Source organism: Camellia sinensis, chromosome 7 (assembly GCF_055761805.1).
Source record: "Camellia sinensis isolate YWXY chromosome 7, ASM5576180v1, whole genome shotgun sequence".
Classification (NCBI taxonomy): Eukaryota; Viridiplantae; Streptophyta; class Magnoliopsida; order Ericales; family Theaceae; genus Camellia; species Camellia sinensis.
The window spans coordinates 6,112,894-6,134,404 of NC_138967.1; the positions used below are offsets into that span (position 1 = coordinate 6,112,894).

At 32.1% G+C, this 21,511-nt stretch overlaps 1 long non-coding RNA gene across 1 annotated transcript; it reads right to left on the reverse strand.

Annotated features, from left to right (window-relative positions):
* Positions 1 to 10,541: 10,541 nt before the first annotated feature.
* Positions 10,542 to 13,485, reverse strand: LOC145794583 (uncharacterized). The gene is made up of 2 exons (XR_014334499.1): positions 13,208 to 13,485; positions 10,542 to 10,943 (listed from the first exon to the last, which is right to left on the reverse strand). It is a non-coding gene; the product is annotated as an uncharacterized LOC145794583 (long non-coding RNA).
* Between the last annotated feature and the right edge of the window lie 8,026 nt (positions 13,486 to 21,511).

Here is a 21,511-nt window from a genome sequence, read left to right on the forward strand (position 1 = left end):
ATCGAATTCTCTCTGTTCATCTTCAGTTCCTTTGATTCTTTCCCATTCAATCCCATAAACCCATTTTTGAGATTATATGTTTGTTTGGAGGCTTGCAAAAGGGGACTTTTAGAAGGTTGTAGACCATTTGTTGGTCTTGATGGTTGCTATATAAAAGGTACACACAGTGGGCAATTGCATATGCTGTAGTTGAGATTGAAAATATGGACTCATGGAAGTGGTTCATTGGGCTGGTTCTCTAAGATTTGGGTATTACTCCTCAACAGCAACATCACTGGACCTTTATAACAGATTAACAAAAGGTATAATACTTGTTATTATTAATTTTTACTTTTACCTTGTATATAGCATTTACTTACTTCTAAAATTTGATTTTTCATTTGACAGGTATAATTCCAGCACTTAATGAACTAGTCCCAGAGTCAGAGCATAGGCATTGTGTGAGGCACCTACACAACAACTTCAAGAAACAGTTTCCTAGTTTAGCACTGAAGGATAGGATGTGGAGATGTGCAATGGCAACCACAATACGAAGGTTTACAGCAGAGATGGAGTTGTTAACCCCAATTAAGTACATTACAATGCATACGACATGACAATGCATGCGACATGACACCATTCACCAAGGTTCAAAATGTCACTACCAAATCAACAAGGTTCAAAAATTTCATTTCATTTTAATTATTCTTAACCTTAATTAAGTACATTACAATGCATGTGACATGACACCATTCACCGCTAACTCTTCTCTAATAGGTTGGTTCATTCTACTTTTCCATTCAGGGATGCACAGTCTATATTGTAAAAAGTAGCTCATACCGCTCTATCTATCTCTAACGAAATTTCGGCAGCATCTCCCCAGGATTCTCCAAGTACACGACATAGACTAGGTATACTGCTACACTTTGTCTAGTATGCACTCAGAGAACATGAGAAGCTACTACACGAAATCTCTACGAGATGGACTACATTTAAGCGGTAGAACTACTAATTACAACACAGACTTGTGCTCCTGAATTGTCCCAATTGGACAATCCAAGAAGAGCTTCATCAAAGATGACTAGGTATCTCTAATGAAGATTCTTGGACGGGTCTAAGGCTATTTATGTATGTATGGATAATTACTTGCTAAATTAACAACTGTCATGATTATTGCATCCCGGTGGTGCAACCTGAATCAAAACTATCAAGCATACTAGAAGCATTTCTAGCATGAAGCATATTAATGAAGAAACTAAAAGTTTCTACAATGCACTTGATAGATTATGATATAGAGATTCATAAAAAATGACTAGGTATCTCTATTTATCAACAACAACAAAAAAGACTAGGTATCTCTAATGAAGATTCTACAAGATCAACCAGATTATCACAAGTAAGCAACAAGTTCTCACTACTACATGAACACCCACACATACCAATATATCTTAGTAGTGTTCTATTTCATTTCTATAACACCATTTTTGTTATGTCATGAACACCCACGCATGCTTGGCATCAATCAATAGTGTTGAATACTATTATGTCATCCTATTGTGATCTATTATAAATTGTATATGCACAAACACAAGAAAATATCACAATTACTTTTAAAGTAATTTAAAAGTAACACAGTTTAGGTTACGATCATTATCATTACACACTATATTCTGTTTAATCAAAAAGAGTAATAGAAATAATCATGAATGTGATTGCAAAAACCCACCTGTCTGCCCCTTGAAAACTTTTGAAAGACACCTGCAAACAATAAATTACATTATTATAAACTCACTTCAAAGCATAATGATTCCCAAATGGACGATAAAAAGTAAGGAAGAGGAAATCTCCAAATGCAGACAAACAAGCTTTGGGATAGCTCTTTCGCACCTTCTTTTGAATTTCAAGTGGGTGCACCAAACCTTAAACTAAGTAAACATATCAGCCAGATCTTTGACAAGATTAGAACCAAACAAAGCAGTAAACAGACCTAATTTGATGATGCTGAGCACTGAGGGGTACTGATAAGCATATAACAAGAGGAACCTTTCCCCACTCAGTTTCCATGAATTTCTAAAGACTTAAAGGAGGGAAAGGTAGGCTTCAAATATCTAGAAGAATATTTCAATAATTTACTCTGTTTGTTACATCAAACTGTCTGTCATTTGAATATCAAGATGCCCTGAAAAAGAATTGTATTGATGAGTAAAAACACACATTACTAATGCATACACCCATTATTAAGGTATAGTATACAGTTTCAAGTACTTCAAGACATTTTACTACCTTATTATTATGTATATCACACTCTTCACTTTTGCTGGAGCATGCTAAGTTAGCAATCAGTACTTACAAGGACTTGTAGATCAATAAAGCTTGAGGGTTTAAGAATACTGTTATAATCATCTTTACATGGGTTTTTTTTCAGCATAAAGATAGAATAATCTGGTGCCATCCTTTGGATGAACAAAACTCTGGGTTAGCCCTTTGAGGGAGAGAAAATTTACATGAATTTAGAATGTAATGAATTTTTTGAAGACAAAATAACAAAAATTAAACAAACCATTATGTTGGTGTGGGAAAGACCAGTTTTGAACTCCGGCTTGTTGGTGTAATGAATTTTTTAAATGGCATTTGAAATTAAAAACAACTACTACATAATTGTAAAAATATCTATGTCACATTATTATATATGTGTTTATGAATAAAAATTAAATTTGTAAATACTAAGAAGGGAATCGGTGAAGTGAAAATGTAGTCTACCAATAAAAGTTTCAGACAAAGGCCAAGTAAGAAAATAACTTCACTAACCAAGTCTTCAAAATTATGAAGTTAAAAGGTAAATTTTTATGGGCAGCCCGCTTAAAATTGTATCTCATAATTTGCATATACAAACAAAAATATCATACTAATGTGCTAAAGTGAGCTAATTAATATAAAATAAATAATTAGTATGAACTACCAATTGGAGCAATTTGACTAATGTGCTCATTTCACATTATGATCTTAGTAATCCTAGGACAAGTCAACATTTTTAAATTGACAAGTCAATATTGTTACTAACATTGTTAGATTTGGTTCAATTCTGTTAAAAATAACCTATTCATCAAAACAATTACTGTGATCTAAGCTGCTTGCCCTTGCGAATATTACATCATTTAGGCTTCTACATTTATAATCTTGTTGTCATTTAAGAGTGTGTTTTTTATTACTTATACAGGATTTAAATTTGAGTCATACTTGAATTTAGTATATATATATATATATATATATATTCATGAAGTTCAAAAAAATGGAAACTTATGAAAGAGAAACTCTCAGGCTACCTAGACCATGTAATGGTAGCTTGAGAACACATTTACATGTAAAGGATAGTTGAATTGCCTTCATTGCATATTTGTATAATTTTGTGAACACATGCATATTTGCAAATGGGGATGACATAAAAGGAACATCAAGCCGGTTGTAAATAGGCTTTCCTTATGCTTCCGTTTGATTCAGTAGATTGGGGAAAATAAATTCCAAGAAAAAGCCAGATTTTGGTTTGATTGTTTTTCTCCTGGTTAATGTTTGGTTCAATGGAATGAAGTTGAATGAAATGATCATTTCATCAAATTGTCCATTCCTATGTTTGGTTTACTAAAAAATATGAAAAATACATTATAAATGGAATCGTCATTCACCATTGTAAAAGAATGATCATTCTACAAGAGAGCCTAAGGAATAATCATTCCATCCCATTCCAATCAACCCAACAGAGCATAAGTTCCAAAAATTTATCAAGGTAAAAAATTCCAAGAAAGCAAAAAAATATCAGAAAACAACATCCCAGATTTTGACCGCAAAGCTGTTTTACCTAAAAAGAATTTTGGTCAAATGTTTAACAAGGAAAGTCTCTCTCTCTCTCTCTCTCTCTCTCTCTCTCTCTCTCTCTCAAAAGACCCAAAACAAACACCCATTGAACCCTTTGTATTTTTTCTTACGGGTTGTTAGAATAAATGATCAATGATGAATAACAGTTATGAATATTGAATAATGATAAATAAAATTTTTCTGTAATTTTTTTTTTCTTTTCCTTCTGTTCTTTTCTGTTTTAAATACTCCCGCACAATATTAAACCCACCCACAAATAATGGAAAGACTGTTCTTCGTGTTACATGTGATCTTTATTCATTTCTATGTTATATAGACAACATTTTACACTTCGTGCTTATCCAAACAACCAACACAAAATATCCGAGAAAGCATATAAATCTAAAATAGATTTGAAAAATTAGAGATCTGAGTTCATACAAAACAAATGCATATATAATAAAAACTTACAGATCTGAGTTCGAGTAGTGTGGCAAGACAGAAAGAAGCAACCGATTGAGATGCGAGATCTAATAAAAACATAATAGAGATGCAAGATATGAGTATGAATGTATACACTCTTCAACCCAAAAAAAAAAAAAAGAAGAAGAAAAGAAACAGCTAAACAAATTGAAACTCACAAAATCGAGAACCAAACTTCAAAATCTGCAATCCAAGTGGTGGCCTTCAAATCATCGCCAGATCTGAAATCGAGCAAGAGAGAGAGTTTTCGAAGTCGAGTGAGAGAGTGTGTTGTTTGAATTTGAACCACAAATCTGGAGGTCGCAAATCTAGAGACTGAGAGCCGCAAATCTGGAGGAGTAGACTGAGAACTTTAATCACTCAGATTCAAATCTCCAAATCTTCGACAATCAACAACAAATCGCAAATCTGGAGCGAGAGAGTGTGTCTTTTGATTTTGCTCAGAATTTGAGCTCGATAGAGAGAGAGAGAGAGAGAGAGAGAGAGAGAGAGAGAGAGAAATCGCAGCTTTAGGGCTTTAGGATGTGGTAACGGCGTCAGCCAACTAACACTCGAGGGCACTGTTTGAATGAAATACAATACAACATTTTAAAAACGTTGTTTTAATTGAAAAATAGCGGCGTTTTCATAAACGTCATAAAAAAACGTTGCCATATCCCATTTTTCCTGTAGTGAAGTGAGAAAAAAAAAATTATGTTTTTCATTATCATGTTTGAATGGATAAGAAAGTAAAATAGGTGAAAGGGAAATAAGTGAGATTTTTATTTTATTTTATATTTTAAGGTGCAATTTTGATATTATAAATATTTTATTACTAATTAAATCTCAATACTTTTGATGAGAGATTAAATAAGTTAGGTAAGAGAGTTTTTTGTTTTTTTTCACAATTTCTCCCCATTTTTCACTCAGTTTATAAACCAGACATGAGAAGAAAAAAAAAGTTCTCTTTCTCATCATATAGAGAGAATTTGGAGGATATTTTTTTCATGTATTTTATTTTTTAGTTAAGTCCTTCTTAATTTTTTTTTATTTTTTTTAGTCGCCAAAAGTGTTTATTTTTAGGCGGGAATTAATTTTTTTAGCGACTAAAAAATAATTAGTAGCCAAAAGTATAGAATTGGTGACTAAAAAACAGATTTAGTCGCCAAAAGTGGTCTCCTTTTTTTTTTAGTAAATAATTTATTTTTTACATAAATTATATTGAATAAAAATAATTATGTTTATATATATAGTTTTATATTAATACGGGTCAATATACTATATAAATAATATATGTTGCATATATAATCATGTGGTGTTGTAGAGGCATAGTGGAGATAGTGTGTTGCTTAAGATTTAGAATGTGGGAGGTTGGTGGTTTGAATCTCAACGGAAAAAAAGTTAGTATTTTTTTTTTCACGGAACAACTTTTGGTGACTAAAATTATTGGTTGCCAAAAGTGTTGCTTTTGGCGACTAAAAGGTTTGATCGGCGATTCCTTGACTATTGGTGACTAAAAGATTAGTCGGTAAATGTATAATTTAAAAAAGTGTAATTGACTATTGGCAACCAAAATTTTGGTCGCTAAAGACCTATTTTTTGCCGACTAAAACTTTTTTAGTCGCTAATACCTTCCTCGACCGTGTTTTTGCGACAAAACCAGCAACTAAAAAATTTAGTCGGGGAAACTAAAAAGTCGACTTTTGGTTAGTCGTCAAAGGTGCTTTTTCTTGTAGTGTTTGGTCTGTCTTTTATTTTGTTTTAAAAAAAAAAAAAAATTGTGAGGTTAGGAGTTGGTTGTTTGGATACGAGTAACAATGGTAAGGGCAATTTGTACTTTTCGAATTTTTCTCGATGTATGTTATCTTCCTATATCTTTAATTTCTTGTTATTAATGAATTTTTTTTTTTACTGATCAAAATATATATATATATATTATTTGAGTTCTATGCATAACTTTTATTGTGTAAGTTAGGTATGATATGAAAAAAATAAAAAATTACTCATGGAGTAATATTCCGTACATGGATGGAAATTTTTATTTTTATTTTTGAAAAGAAGTAACCACGATATTTGAGAAATAAAGATTCGCTAATTTTGTACCAACATATTTACGAACTTCAGTTACTTTGATTGTAGTTGGTTTATAAATTTTAAAAAAGATTTGGAAAGAAAAAGAAAAAATGCATGTGAATTGTAGTTGAAATGTAATTATATTTCATTCACATTGTATTCACATTTTTTAATTATATTTGAGAAATAAACATTGGCTAATTGTGTGCCAACATATTCATGGACTTGAATCACTTATAAGAAAAATATCAAACATACGATCTTCCAATTATAAAATATTGATGGGCTTTTGAGTTCCAACAAATGAATATAAACGGATCACATCATTATGAAATTTTAGTATGTAAATTTTGTTTGTGTAACATTACTTCACTAATTGTGTTATATAACTCAGAATTTTATTCATGATTTGAAGCATGTAAACAAAATTCATTCTGAATATGGCTCATAACGCATTAATTTTAAATTTACACTTTACACTTCATTTTCAGTAACTAGAATTATGCTTAGTCACTTACAACCATAAGCTTCTTATGTTTGGAGAGGGAAAAACACAATCAAACATACACAACTTCAAGATATACTTCTGAAAAACACTCTGAGATTCATAGGACTTTACAAACCTATAATACTACTTCTGAAAACACTCTTCTGAGATTCATAGTACTTTACAAACCTTTTCTAACTACAAACCAGCTACAACATACAAAGCACTTCAACACTACTACAAGTCTCCAATCACACATTAGGAGAGAGCACACTAATAATAGCACATATGTCAAACCAAAACAAGCTCTACTAGCGAACATGCCTCTTCTTGCCAAAATCTTTGACCACGATCCCACCATAAATTTTGGCTGCCTGATTGCAATTAATAACAGCTTCTTTCGCCGGAGGAGCTCTCGCCCCATTTTGAAGCTCTTGATGAGGACGAGGACGTGGCTGAGGACGATGCTTCCGTCCCTGGACTTCATCAAGAAAATCAAAGGCTTCAAGCCCAATCCTATCAAGGTCACCACCACGCTGTGCCATATGAGTTTAACTATACAAAATTTGAGAAACAATACAAAGATATGAAAGATTTTGTTTTTGTTTCTGTTTTTTGTGTGTTGATACAAAAGTGACAAGCCAAAGCTCTTTATATAGAGCTCAGTGAATCTTCTAGCTTCCCTTTGTTGATTCTCCCCCAATGGTCAAAGCAATGCTTTGAAAATCAGATCAAATCGGTTTTTAAAAGTTTATTCGGGTTTTTATTGGGAAAAAACTTTTAAAAATTAGATTTATTTGGCAAAAGTTTAAAAGTCAGTACAAAAATAAGTTTTAACTAATAAACTCAATTTCCGCAAAAAAGAAAAAGAAAAAGAAAATCACTTTAGCCATTCTAAACAATCATTACAAAAGTTTACCAAAAAAAAAAAAACTAGGAATGTATCAGCCAAATTAATTTTTTTAATATTAACTTTTTCATAAATTTATTTTTAGTTAATAAGTTAATATTTTAACTAACCCCAAAAGAAGCCTAAGGACACCTTTCTATAATGTGGCCACGAAGGACGGGTATTAACTAACATTTATTGAATAATAAAACAGTTTCTTAAGGGTTTCAATATCATCTTTTGGAAGGAATAATCCAACTTTGTGGATGCTAATCAATCACAACTTTAGGTATCAATAACATAAAAAGAAGACAGAATCACATTCATAGAGGTTGTTTCGAAGATTAATACTAGAATAATTTTATTATTATGAAGTAAAAAATATATAAATAAATAAATTATGGAAGGTGAAGGTTATTGTATACTTCGGAGTAATCGTTTTGGTCTCAACATTTAGGCCTCGTTTGGGAACCCTCATTTTCAGTCAAAAAGTCAAAAAATTATTAAATTAGTCAAAAAGTCAACAACCAATACCAAAAAGTCAAATATTTTATTTTCTCTCTACTTTTTACATATCTTTTCGTAAAAAGCCAAAAAGTCATCCCAAACATACTAGTTTTTTTTAGCTCATATTTTAGCCAAAAAAATTACTAAATTAACCTATTCCCAAACGAGAAGTTTGATGCTAAACCAGAAGGTTTTTTTAAGTTAGGTTACTTTTTTGCCTGCTTTAGAGTTTAGATGACCCTTTTAAACCTCTTATACTTTTTACACCATACGTGAATTAATATCATTGGATTGACACGTCTAGTGTGAACTCCAATTTTATTTACAGACTTCACAAAATGTGTAAATAAAATATATGTTTTTTTATTTGTAAAAATAGTATGACCCTACTGCTTTATTAATTAATGAAAAAATGTATATTGTTTTGTCAGTGTGCTGAATAAAATAATTCTCATTCATTGCCTTACCTTAATCAGAGATCTAAAAACAATAAAGATCAAAAAGTTTACTGAAAATGCATTCGGAGTAGCACTGTATTCATTTTAGATGAGTCCAATTGAATCAGAATGAATGAAAACACTTTCTTCTTTTTTTTTTTTTTTAAAAAAATCTTAATATATAGTATTATTGTTAATAAATTTATCATTATGAACTATATATGAAACTTGATGATGCCTCGTTATGAGTTTTCTACAATCAATGCATTATGGCCAAGAGTTTGTAACTTTTATGAAAAACAGATTATCTTACTCGATATTTGTGGTTTCGGAATAGTTGTAAATGTTCAAAATAAATAATGTTATATGTACTAATTAGTGTATTAATGAATAATACTATATGCATTAATTAGTGTACTAATTAGTGTACATGTGGCATAATTTAAAAGGTTTTTGATATTTGTAATGTAATTAATGAGTGGAGCCAATAATAATGTCATAACTAATGTTGATATATTAGTTAGTACACTAATTAGTGCATGTAACACCACTAGTGTATTAATAGGTGATGCGACATCATTTTAGAAGTTTTGGATATTTATAATATGTATAATAAATGTGGTCAGTAATAATGTCATAATACTAGTTGGTACACTGATTAGTATACTAATTGGTGCATGTGACACCACCGGTTCAAAATTTATCCTACATGTGGTTCAAAGTGAGATACATTGAAGAGATTACTCCTTATTTAAAAAAAAAAAAATTAATTAATAAAAAACTTTCAGTGAGAAGTAAGAAGGCATTAGACATGAAAGGGAATGCAGCAATACCAACATGGAATTAATAAAAAAATAATGGTTCGTTTAATATTCATCTTTTTTTTAAAAAAAAATTATTTATCATCTTGTTCATTAACAAGTTTTTTGCCAGTAAATTAATTCAAGGAGTTATGCTAGGAATTTTAAATAATTTACTAAATTTTTTACAAAATCTCTCACATAATTCACTACAAGAAATGTCACTTTTGGCTACCAAAATATTGGTCGCCAAAAGTCACTTATTTAGTCGCCGAAGGTGTTTAGCGACCAAAATTTTTTGTCGCTAAGTTCGTCGCCTTTACCCTGTCGGCAATAGTATTGGCGACCAAAATTTGTTTGGTCGCCGAAAGTGTACACATTTGGCTACTAATCTTAGTTTAGTCGCCAAAAGGTATGTTTCCGCCACTAAAGTATTAGTCGCCGAATGAGGCTTTTTGGCTACTAACTTGTTGTGGTCGGGAAAGGTATCACTTTTAGCTACTAAATAATTGGTCGCCAAAAGTACACATTTGGCTACTAATCTTAGTTTAGTCGGCAAAAGTTATGTTTCCGCCACTAAAGTATTAGTCGCCAATTGTTTTTTTCTCTCATTCTCAAATCTTTTAGCTACTAATTATTTGGTGGCAAAAACGTTTTGGGTTATGTTTTTGCTACTAAATTATTAGTAGCCAAAACTTTTGATTACCTATTTGGCTACCAAAACATTTGGTGGCCAATAGTTTCTTTCTCTCATTCTCAAATCTTTTAGCTACTAATTATTTGGTGGCAAAAACATTTTGGGTTATGTTTTTGCTACTAAATTATTAGTAGCCAAAACTTTTGATTACCTATTTGGCTACCAAAACATTTGGTGGCCAAATAATTTTTTGTTTTTTTTTTGAAAAAAAAAAAAAATTTGTAAACAACCTGTATTCATTTATATTACAACCTGTACCCTGTATAAAACAATATAATCTATCAACACCAAAATATGTTATCAACCATTAAAGCATTCAACAACGTGCACACATTTCTGTTCCAAGCATCCAAAAAAGTAATCTTCAACGTCCAATTCTATATATATTACAAATTCCATACAGTCCAAATCTAATCCAACGTCAATAATTTAAATCCATACATAATTTAAAATCTTCAAGCAAACACTTGAAGTGACTCAAAACATCCATATGGCAGCCTAAAGAATTCTACCACAAAGCACAACTACAACCAGACTTCAAACAATGGCTAAAGAATAACTAAAATGGTCTCTTCTCCGCGATACATTCACCTCTCATACACAAATCCTTCGATAGCGTTGAAATTTTTTTTTAGAACTCATATTAACTAAAGGAGCACGAAAAATGATAGCAAAAAGCTAAAGTCATGAGCATTAGTCAAATGCATCATCATCATCATCAGGAAGGGGCTGGCTAGCCGCTGCAGCAAGCTTAGCTTCGTGCCTGTAAAGAATACCAAAGGGATAAGAAACACCACAAATTGATCATTAACAGCAACTCATAAATTTTCATTCCTGGACTCTAATGTTCCCCACAAGTTAAAAATTTAAGAACTGTGAACCACCACCACCACCAAAAAATAAATTTTGAAATTTGTTTACGAAATTTTGTTTTTTGTATTTTTTAATCTTTGGTGGATTTTTTTTTCATATTTTAATCAAATTTTTCTTATATGTTTAAATGCACCTAATCTAGATGCAACTAATGATATTATCACACTATTTAAATGAACCTGTAATGCCTAAATTGCAGTGGAGCAGTAACCTTACTGCTTCACCAAGGCCACCCTTAATTCCCCTTACTTTGATGAAAGCACAATTGAAAGAGTTGCCTTTTGTTTCAAGTTGGAGCTCTCATACTGGTGCTTTTTTTCATTCTCTGGGAGGCTATCTTAAAATTTTCCTTTTATCTCTTCCTCTTCCCCCCCCCCCTCCGTCTCTTCTCTCTCACTTAGAATGTTTTGCTCTCTCTCTCTCTCTCTCTCTCTCTCTCTCACACACACACACACACACACACACACATTCTTTTCATTTGTGTGAGGTGCAAACAAAAAAATTATTTGATGCGGTGCTCTTATTCTCTGCGTTGATTATGTACAACAGTCATTCTTGGTTTGTTTTGAGTTGTTGCTGTTGCTGATATCTAGTCAATGAAATTGGAAGAGAATATTGTGAAGCTATTATGTGGAACATGTTTCCTCTCAAAGTTTGTAATATTATTTTTAGGTGACCTTGGTTTTGCTAGAACTTGGAAATGAAAACAGATTATGATATAAAGACCAGAGAGTGCAAAAGAGAGGAGGGTGAGCAAATCCAAGTGAAGTTCGTTACATCTCACATATGCAGCAAATATTTGTGTACCCCAAAACTTAGTTCGATTTAGGATTAAGGTGCCTTTGTTATATTTTGTTCTTTTTCATTGACAAAATTTTGTTGTAGTTCCCAAACATCCTTTGTCATTTGTACAAGTAATAAAATATCAATAAAAAGAAAAATTGTAACCTTCAAAATAAGAATATATATTAAGAGATATATCACAGAATATTGACATCAATTTAGATAAATTAGAAATTATTCAAATATCATGAATAATATTCATGTATTGTGGTCTTGAAAGTATGTATATATGGATGAACATATTGTGGATATTTTATTTCATCTTTTCATGGCATGATTAATCGCAATGCTAATATTGAACACCTCCTCTTTATCTCATGTAAATTTACACAATTGGTTACTGATAAAAAAAATAAAAGAAGTAAATTTAACCAATTGGTTCTTGGACAATTGGTGCATCATGACACTGCTATTGGATATAACTAGTTTTGAGGGAAAATAATTCTTTTGTTAGACTGATTTTAGAAAGATGTGGCAGTGTGGTTGAACAATGATTGACCATAGTTTGGTCTTTCATGACCAACTACAGTACAAAACACAATGTCCTAATGTACTTAATGACTTCAGTTATATGGCTGCTTCATATGTTTGTTAAGGCTATGGATTCAATCTATTGCCCTGTGCTAGAAGGATCTTAGCTGCTCAATGTGGGGGTGGGGGAGCAAGGGCACATGGAAGAGTCTAAGGTCGGGGATGCATCTAGGGGAGTATTTACGTATTTTATATATAAATTTATTGTAAAACTTTAAATTCTTAGTATTTTGTAGCCTAATTAGTAGACAAAGTAATTTCTGAATATGTTAAATCAATTAATTAATTGAACAAAAGGCTTATAATAAAAAAATATTGACTTATCATTATTGACTTATCAACCCGAAGTAAATTGCGAAGATCTATCTGAGATAGATTATCAGAGCTAACTAGAAATAAGGGGCACTCCTACAATACCTGATTTTTGGGTCAATATCCCCTAGATTAAACACTTCCAAGAATATAAGAAGAAATTGAAGCTTTGATAGTTCATGCAATTTATCAAACAGTTAACGGGCGAGATAGTGAAATCATATGTTCAAGTTGATAGCAGAAAGGGAAGTAGCTACATAGATTAAAAACCAACAATGGCTACATAGACAAAGTGATTCAATTTCACCAACATTCCCCCCAAAAAACACAAAACACCATGACCAATGTTTTGAGCCAAACAAAATGTTAGGTCATTATCATTTTTAATATGAATCAAACAAAAACTGTTTTACAACTTCAAAGTGGTCCTTCAAAAAAATTGATGGAACCCATTAATGGAAATCATACCTTCTGACTATTTGAAGAACCCATGTGTGTGCGTGTATGTGAAGCTTTATGGGTTTTTGTGAGTGAATGGTGAAAGAATGAGAGACAGAAAAACAGAGCCGAGAGGGAGAGAGAGGATCTCAGGCGACGTTGACCAACAAGGGGGTGAATCGGTGCTCCAGTTGCCGGCCAACGTGAGGAGGAGCGGCGGTGAGAGTGGAGGGGAGAGGAGCAGCGGAGAGGGAGAGGGAGAGGGAGAAGGATGCTGAAGAGAGAGAGAGAGAGAGAGAGAGAGAAAGGCGCTGGTTTTGTTGGGTTTGGTTTGGTGAGAGCGTGAGATATTTTATAAATGGTTATTGGCGACTAAAATTTTTTGTCGCTAAAGGTATTTTGTAAATCCCTCTAAATATTTGAAATGTCTCCCTCCAAAACATTTTAGTTCTTTGGCGACTAAAATTCAATTTTGTCGCTGAAAACAAACTTTTGGCTACCAAAATTTTGGTCGCCAAAGGTAAAAAATAATTTTTTTTATTTTTCGTTTTCATTCAACAAAACGAATCGAAAAATTATAATTTTTTTTCTAAAATTTCAAAAAAAATTCAATAAAGATAAAAATAAACAAAAAAATAGTAAATATTTGTTGCTTATTTTGAATTTTGAATTTTTTAAAATTTTTAAAGAAGTAATAAAGTTTCCCTCCGAAGTTTCCCTCATATATGAAGCACAATTTTTAAATTTTGTAATTATAATCGCCGACTAATATTTAGTCGGTAAAAGTAAAATAACAACAGTCTAAAAAATTAAAATAAAAGTAACAAATATATTAAAATACGCACAGCCCCAACTTACGCCTTTAGTTCAATTAGCATTAAATCGCCAATTACTTTTATAAATCCCTCAAATTTAAAAAAAATATATCTAAATTAAGTGAATCTAAAAAATAATTAAGTGAATCTAAAAAATAAACAAATTTGCTTTAAATATTTAAAAAATTTGAAAAAATTAATTATTAGAAAATTAAGAAAAATTTTAAAATCTGAAATAATATCAATAAGTCTTACAAATATGTATTATTTACTCATAAGTCATGATGAGTGATTTTTTTTTACACACTTAGCCCTCGCAAAAAGTGTGAATTTTTTTTACACACTTAGCCCTCATGAAAGAGATTAGTGGTGAAGTTGTGGTAGTGATAGTGTAAATGGAGTGGCAGGGGTGAAAGAGAGGTAATGGTAGTAGTAGTGGTAGTGGTGGTAGTGGAGTGGTGGTGATGATAGTAGTAATAGTAGTCGTTGAGGTGAAGTGGCGATAGTGGAAGTAGTGGTGGGGGTGGAATGACATTTGTAGTAGTGGTGCAGGTGGTACTAGAGATGGATGGTGAGAGAGAGAAATGAGTGAGAGACAGATAGAGGAGAGAGAGAGAGAGAGAGAGAGAGTGATGAGCGAGAGAGAGACAAAGTGGTCGCTAAAAGTGCATTTTCTTGTAGTGGATCGATAAATCAAGAGGGAGCTCAGTAAATAGAGAGGATGAGAGTGAGAGAGTGAGCAACTCAAACACAGTGGGAGAGAGAGAGAGAGAGAAAGAAAGAGATAGAGAGTGAGAGTGAGAGACAGAAAAGAGACATAAAGAGAAGAGAGATGGACGAGAGAGACAGAGAGATAGAGAGAAGAGAGATGAGCGAGAGAGACATAAAGAGAAGAGAGATGAACGAGAGAGACAGAAAGAAAGATAGAGAGAAGAGAGTTGAATGAGAGAGACAGAGAAAGATGAGAGATGCGCGAGAGAGATAAAGAGAAGAGAGATGAGCGAAAGAGACAAAGAGAGAAAAGAGATGAGAGAAGAGATAGATGAGTGAGAGAGAGAGACAGATAGACAGACAGGCAGAAAGAGAAGGGTGATGAGTGAGAGAGACAAAGAGAAGAGAGAAAGAAAGATGAAAAAATGAATGAAAAGATATAGACAAAGAAAGAGAGAGAGAGCGAAAAGAGATAGACGAGAGAGAGACAGAGAGAGATGAGCGAGAGACAAAAAGAGATGAGCGAGAGAGATAAAGAGAAGACAGACAGAGAGAGAAGAGAGATGAGAGAGATAAAGAGAAGAAAGATGGACGAGAGACACAGAGAGAGAGAGAGAAAGACAGAGACAGACAGACAGAGAAGAGTGATGAGTGAGAGAGAGAAAGAGAAGAGAGACAAAGACATAGAGAGAAAGAAAGAGACAGACAGACAAAGACATAGAGAGAAAGAAAGAGACAGACAGACAAAGAAGAGTGATGAGTGAGAGACACAGAGAGACACAGAGATGGGGGAGAGAGTGAGCAATGTGAACACAATGGGGGAGAGAGATAAACAGATAAATAGACACATAGAAAGAAAGAGAGAGAGAGAGAGAGAAGAGTGAGAGACAGACAAACAGACACAGAGAGAGAAAGAAAGAGAGGAGTGATAAGTGAGAGAGAGATAAAGAGATAAAGAGATATAGAGAAAGAGAGAGACAGAGAGAGAAAGAGATAGGGAGAGACATATAGAAAAATAGAGAGAAACAAGAGATGAGAGAGATATATAGAAAGAGAGCGAAAAGAGATGAACGAGAGAGAGAATAGAAAAATAGAGAGATAGAGAGATAGAGAGAACAGAGATGAATGAGAGAGACAGAGAGAGAAAAGAGATGAGCGATATAGAGAGAAGAGAGATGAGCGAGAGAGGCATAGAAAGAAGACAAATGAGAGAGATAGAGAGAAGAAAGATGAACGAAAGACACACAGACAGATAGACAAACAGACAGAGAAAGAAGAGTGATGAGTAAAAGAGAGAAAGAGAAGAGTGGTGGTAGTTGAATGGCATTTGCAGTAGTGGTAAATGTGGTAGATAAGATGGGTAGTGAGAGAGAGAGATGAGTGAGAGACGAATAGAGAAAAGAGATAGAGAGACAGAGAAAGAGACAGAGTAATAAGCGACAAAGTGTGCCGTCGCAAAAATTTATTAAAATGCTAAATAATTGGGATATTTTGTCTTTTATTTGTGAATTTTGATTTATTCTTAATTTATTAGTGTTATTGAAAAATGATGATGTAAAAAGTATAAATAGTTTAATTGTACTTTTTAAAAATAATAAATTTATTATTAAAAATTAAATTCATCAGACTGACCTGTAACTATGCCTTTAAATTTTTGCAATGTAAAACTATCGACAAACAGTCAATAACAAGTTGCCCATTTTAGCATACCTTTCGCGTGAGGGCCCAATTATTAAAAGATGTGTTCAACCCATCAAATGAAAGCCAACAACTTCTTCCATCTAAAAATAATAGTCGATTTTCAGAATTTAATTTCTTTTTATAATACAATTATTACATTTTAAAAATATTAATTTTTCAAAATTACCTTTTGATAGTATATTTTTGTAGAAATATCAATTGTCATAATTGTACTTTTTGTATTATTAATGGATTTAAAAAAGGACAAAATAAGAAATTCATATTATTTTAATAATTAATTTTTTTTTTAAAATTAATATTCTGAGATAATAAAAAATAAAATAAGATATTAATAATTTTGGATGGTGGGTGCACAACCTAAAAATAAAAATAAAAATAACTATTTTGTTTAGTCAAATTTTCAAGTGGAGACTAATGGTATTGTTATTAATAAAATAAAATAATTATTTTGTTAATTTTTTTATTTTCATTCGGCTACCAAAAAATGTAGTAGCTAAAGGTAGGTCTTTGGCGACTACAAGGAATTTTGTCGTCGAAAGTTAACATTTGGCGACCAAAATTTTGGTCGGCAAAAGATTAAAAATTAATTTTTTTATTTTCATTCGGCTACTAAATAATTTAGTAGCTAAAGGTAGGTCTTTGGCGACTAAAAGGAAATTTGTCGCCGAAAGTTAACATTTGGCGACCAAGATTTTGGTCGGCAAAGATTAAAAATTAATTTTTTTATTTTCATTCGGCTACCAAATAATTTAGTAGCTAAAGGTACCTCTACGGCTACTAAATTTTCTTTTAGTCGCCAATTGTGATATGTTTAGCTACTAAAAATTTTTTTAGTCGCCAATTGTAATATTTTTAGCTACTAAATTTTTTTTAGTCGCCAATAATCAACATTCCCCTACTAAAAAAAATTAGTAGCTAAAAAGTTGACTTTTGCCGACTAATATTATTTTTGGTAGCCAATTCAGTGACTTTTGGCGACTAAATTGTTTTTGGTAGCCAAAAATGGTCGGCAAAAATGTGGATTTATATATGAATCTCACAGCCATATAAAAAATTTGATAAAAAATTTAATAAATTATTTGAAATTTATAACATTTTTCTAATTTTTAAGGCCGGCTCTCCCTAATGTTTCATCTTTTATAAAAGCACTAGTCAAAAGTGTAATTATTCCAAAAGAAGAGCTTGCAGTGAATGCTTGAACAGCACCTTTGTCTTGTTTTTCTTCTGCGAAAGGTTTCTTTTGGGGTGGGCTACATTAAAATAGTCAATAAAATAAAATAAAATAAAACATTATGTCATATTATTATTTTTATTTTTTTATACATCTTTTTATAAAAAATCAAATAATCAATTAAAATAATCTATTTTCAAACAAGGTGGATCTCACAATAGTGATGCTAGCTATATAAAACCTACTAATCGAAACGGAATCCTCTGTTTCACTCTTTTCTATCCCTATGTTCTAAATTTCCTCATACCACATGAGATGATATTTGAAATGTGGTATAAAGAGATAATAATTGTAGCATTATTCAATGGTGTTTGAAATAGAGAGGAAAAAAATAAAACAGATGATCCTAACCCAGTAACCCTCTTATAAAAACTAGATTTGATGTTTAACTCAACTAGGGTGAAAGCTAACTCTTTCTTTTACTGCATTAATTTTTAATATATTTTTCAAAATGATGCACCAAAAATTTTTAGAAGGTATATAGGATGTATGAATTGAACTCTTTATATTAGCTTGTTAACTATCTTTGTACTTGCATTGGATCTCTCTCTGTCTCTCTCTCTCTCTCCATTGTGTTTCTCACTCTCTTTTTAACTTGTACAAGTTTACAATTCTTAAAGCAAAATATTCTTCAATATTTAATGAAAGTAGGAGAAGATAATTTCGTGGGTTAGTCCAATCAAGGAGCATATGCCATATATTTTTTTGCAAAATAATTAAGATTTGCATCTTGCAAGCAGGGTTGGGGGGGGGGGGGATTTGGATAAAGTTTGTTAAAAGACATTGGCATTGTTTGGTATAATTTTTTTTTTTAATTTAAAAATTGATAAGCAAAAAACAAAAGCCACCATCTCTCATCTTCTAAATAATTAACTTATTTAAGTTTTTTTTGATCAGCAATTAACTTATTAAAGTTATTTTTGTCTAATAAACTATAAGTAAAAAGTGTATTAAATAGTTTGACACAAAATTTCAAATTAAAATAAGTTATAATCAGTTTATAAAAGCTGTAACAAACTGCCCTATTGTCATGTCATGCCATGCTTGTAGAGAACACAATCAATTGTTTTGGATTGAGGATGAAGGAAAGCAAGGTATCTTCCAAAGCAACTTCACCTTTGAATATTTTCTTGTAAAGCATATATGAACAGTGTGAAATGTAGACCTTTTATTGGCTTCTATGCTATGAGAACACTCCAAAAATGTTTATATATCATATAAAATTATGATTTAAACAAGTGTTGATTACAATTTATTGTGGTGTTTGGTGGTTACATGTCATTGTTGTGGTAGAACTAACAAATTATTAAATAAAAAATACTTATGACACATTATGGAATTTTGGTTATCTTCTAAAATGATATTGATTACAATTCAATGTGGTAATTTTGATTACACGATTAAAGTAATTTTTTTGGTCTAAAAAAGGTATTGATACACCCTAATGATCAGCAACTCATATTCATTTTTTCAAATCCAATAACTAAAAGTAGAGGTGTATATGATATTTACATTTTATAGTGTATAGTAAAATTATCCTATATTGTTTGATATTTGAAGTGAGTTTGATGAATTTGTCGGAACACTTAGATCAACACTAGCTCACTTGTTTTTTTCACATTTAGAAAAAGATCATAGGAAAACAATAAAAAAAATCCTTCTTTTTTATACTGTTAAGAGAACTTAAAATAGAAAATTTTAAAAACATTAAAAATTAAAACAAAGTTAGACTAATATAATTTATCCATATAAACCCTGAGAGAGAGAGAGAGAGAGAGAGAGAGAGTGATTATATAAAAAACAAGCATATTTATTACTACAACAACACAGCAAGATCACATAAAGTGATAAAAAATGCAAACAAACACATACTCCTGAAATATTGAGATCATAATACTAAACCTTTGAAAAAGTCTAAAATACAGAAAATAATTACAGAATCCGGACACAACTCTCGTGTCCGAGTCCTGTAAATGATTTCTGTGTAAGGAGAAAAATTGCAAACCTTTTATAGGTACAAACCAGCTACAAGATACACAAACCACTCCGACACATTACTAGTACTATAAAACTAGGGTTAATTTGTTTTCATCCGGGCAAGTACCAAAAAAGCTTAATAGCGAACATGCCTCTTCTTGCCAAAATCTTTAATCACCACCCCACCATACTTCTTGGCTGCCTGATTGCAATTAATAACCTTTTCTTTGGTCGGAGTACCTTTCGCCACCCATAATGGATATAGCTGAGGGTTTTGAACCTCTTGATGAGGACGAGGATGAGGACAATGCTTCCTAGCCTGTCCCATGCATTGATCCAAAATGGCAAAGGCATCGGACCCAATCTTGGTAAGGTCACCACGGTATGCCATATAATTTTTTTTAAAAAATGTTTTTGTTGTTATTGTTTTGGGTGTGTTGATACGAAGGTGGCAAGCCAAAGCTCTTTATATAGAACTCAGTGAACGAATCCTCTAGCTTCCTATACTGTGTGTTGATTCTCTCCGAATGTTCAAAACAATTAATGTTTTAAAAATCAAATTGAACCATGTTAGAACTATTTAAAGATTCAACAATGATTGGTGGCCCCAAAAATAATGGCTCGAATGGCTCGAAACATCCAAAACGACATGGTTTTGAGTATAAAACGACGTCGTTTTGACATATTCGAGTCATTCAAATCACAAAAATTCAGTCACCAAACATTTTCCTTAAAGATTAAGGGCAACTTTCTAAGATTTGGCAGTGGAGGATGGGCTTCAACTAGCATTTATTTTATAATAAAACAGATTCACTACAAGAAATATAGAATTTAACGGCGTTTATTTAGCGACCTTTTTATAAACACCACTATTTCTAACCTTTAACGACGTTTTATAAACGTCACCTTTTATTTTAATTAAAACGGTACCGTTTAAGGAATAGAAGTCGTTTTTTAACGCCTTCACATGTGTTACAATGTTATTCCTCCCTCTCTTAGCTCTGCTATCAGAACCGTTCTCACTGTCTCTCTCTTCAGGCCCTCATTTTGAATCTGGAAACCTTCAGTTCGGTTTCATCTCAGATCTCTCACTCACTCACTCGATCCCTCAAATCTCTCACTCACTCGATCGCTCTCTCTCTCTCTCTAAACCCTTCAGTCTCAGAGATTAAGATTCAACCTTCTTCAGCTCGGTTTCATCTCAGATCCAATCTCAAAGTGATTTTGATTTCGAAGCTCTCTCTCTCTCGATTTTGAAGCTCCACCGCCACCACCATCACCACCGTTGACTAAGGTGAGCACCATCGTCTACAATCTCAATTTCGTATTCTTCTCTCTCTCTCTCTCTCTCTCAAGCTTTTCCTTCCGGCGATTCTTCTCCTAGGGTTTACATAAGTTTAAGATTTCAGATCTGAGATTTCTCATTCAAAAATATGTTTGGGATTTGAGATTTCTTATTCAAAAACATATGTTTCGGATCTGAGATTTCTCATTCAAAAATATGTTTGAGATCTGGAATTTCTTATTCAAAAACACATGTTTCAGATCTGAGATTTGTCATTCGAAAATATATGTTTATGATTTGAAATTTCTCATTAAAAATTTTCATTCGAAACAATAATTTCTTAATCTAAAATTTTATGCTGGGTTCGGCATTAATTAATGCAAAAATAATTTCATACCAATTATTTGTCCTCTGTTTATTAATTTCATACCAATTATGAATGTATCTATTCCCCTCTCTCTAATACTTGCTGTCGAATTGCTAGACTGGGATTTCTTAATCTAGCCTTGTGATAGAAAGGGAAGGGAAGGTTTCCTCCATATGATAGAAAAGATTAAGGAGGAGAGTAGGGAAAGGAAAGGAGAAAGCTCTTTCCTCCACCCAAAAAAATCAAT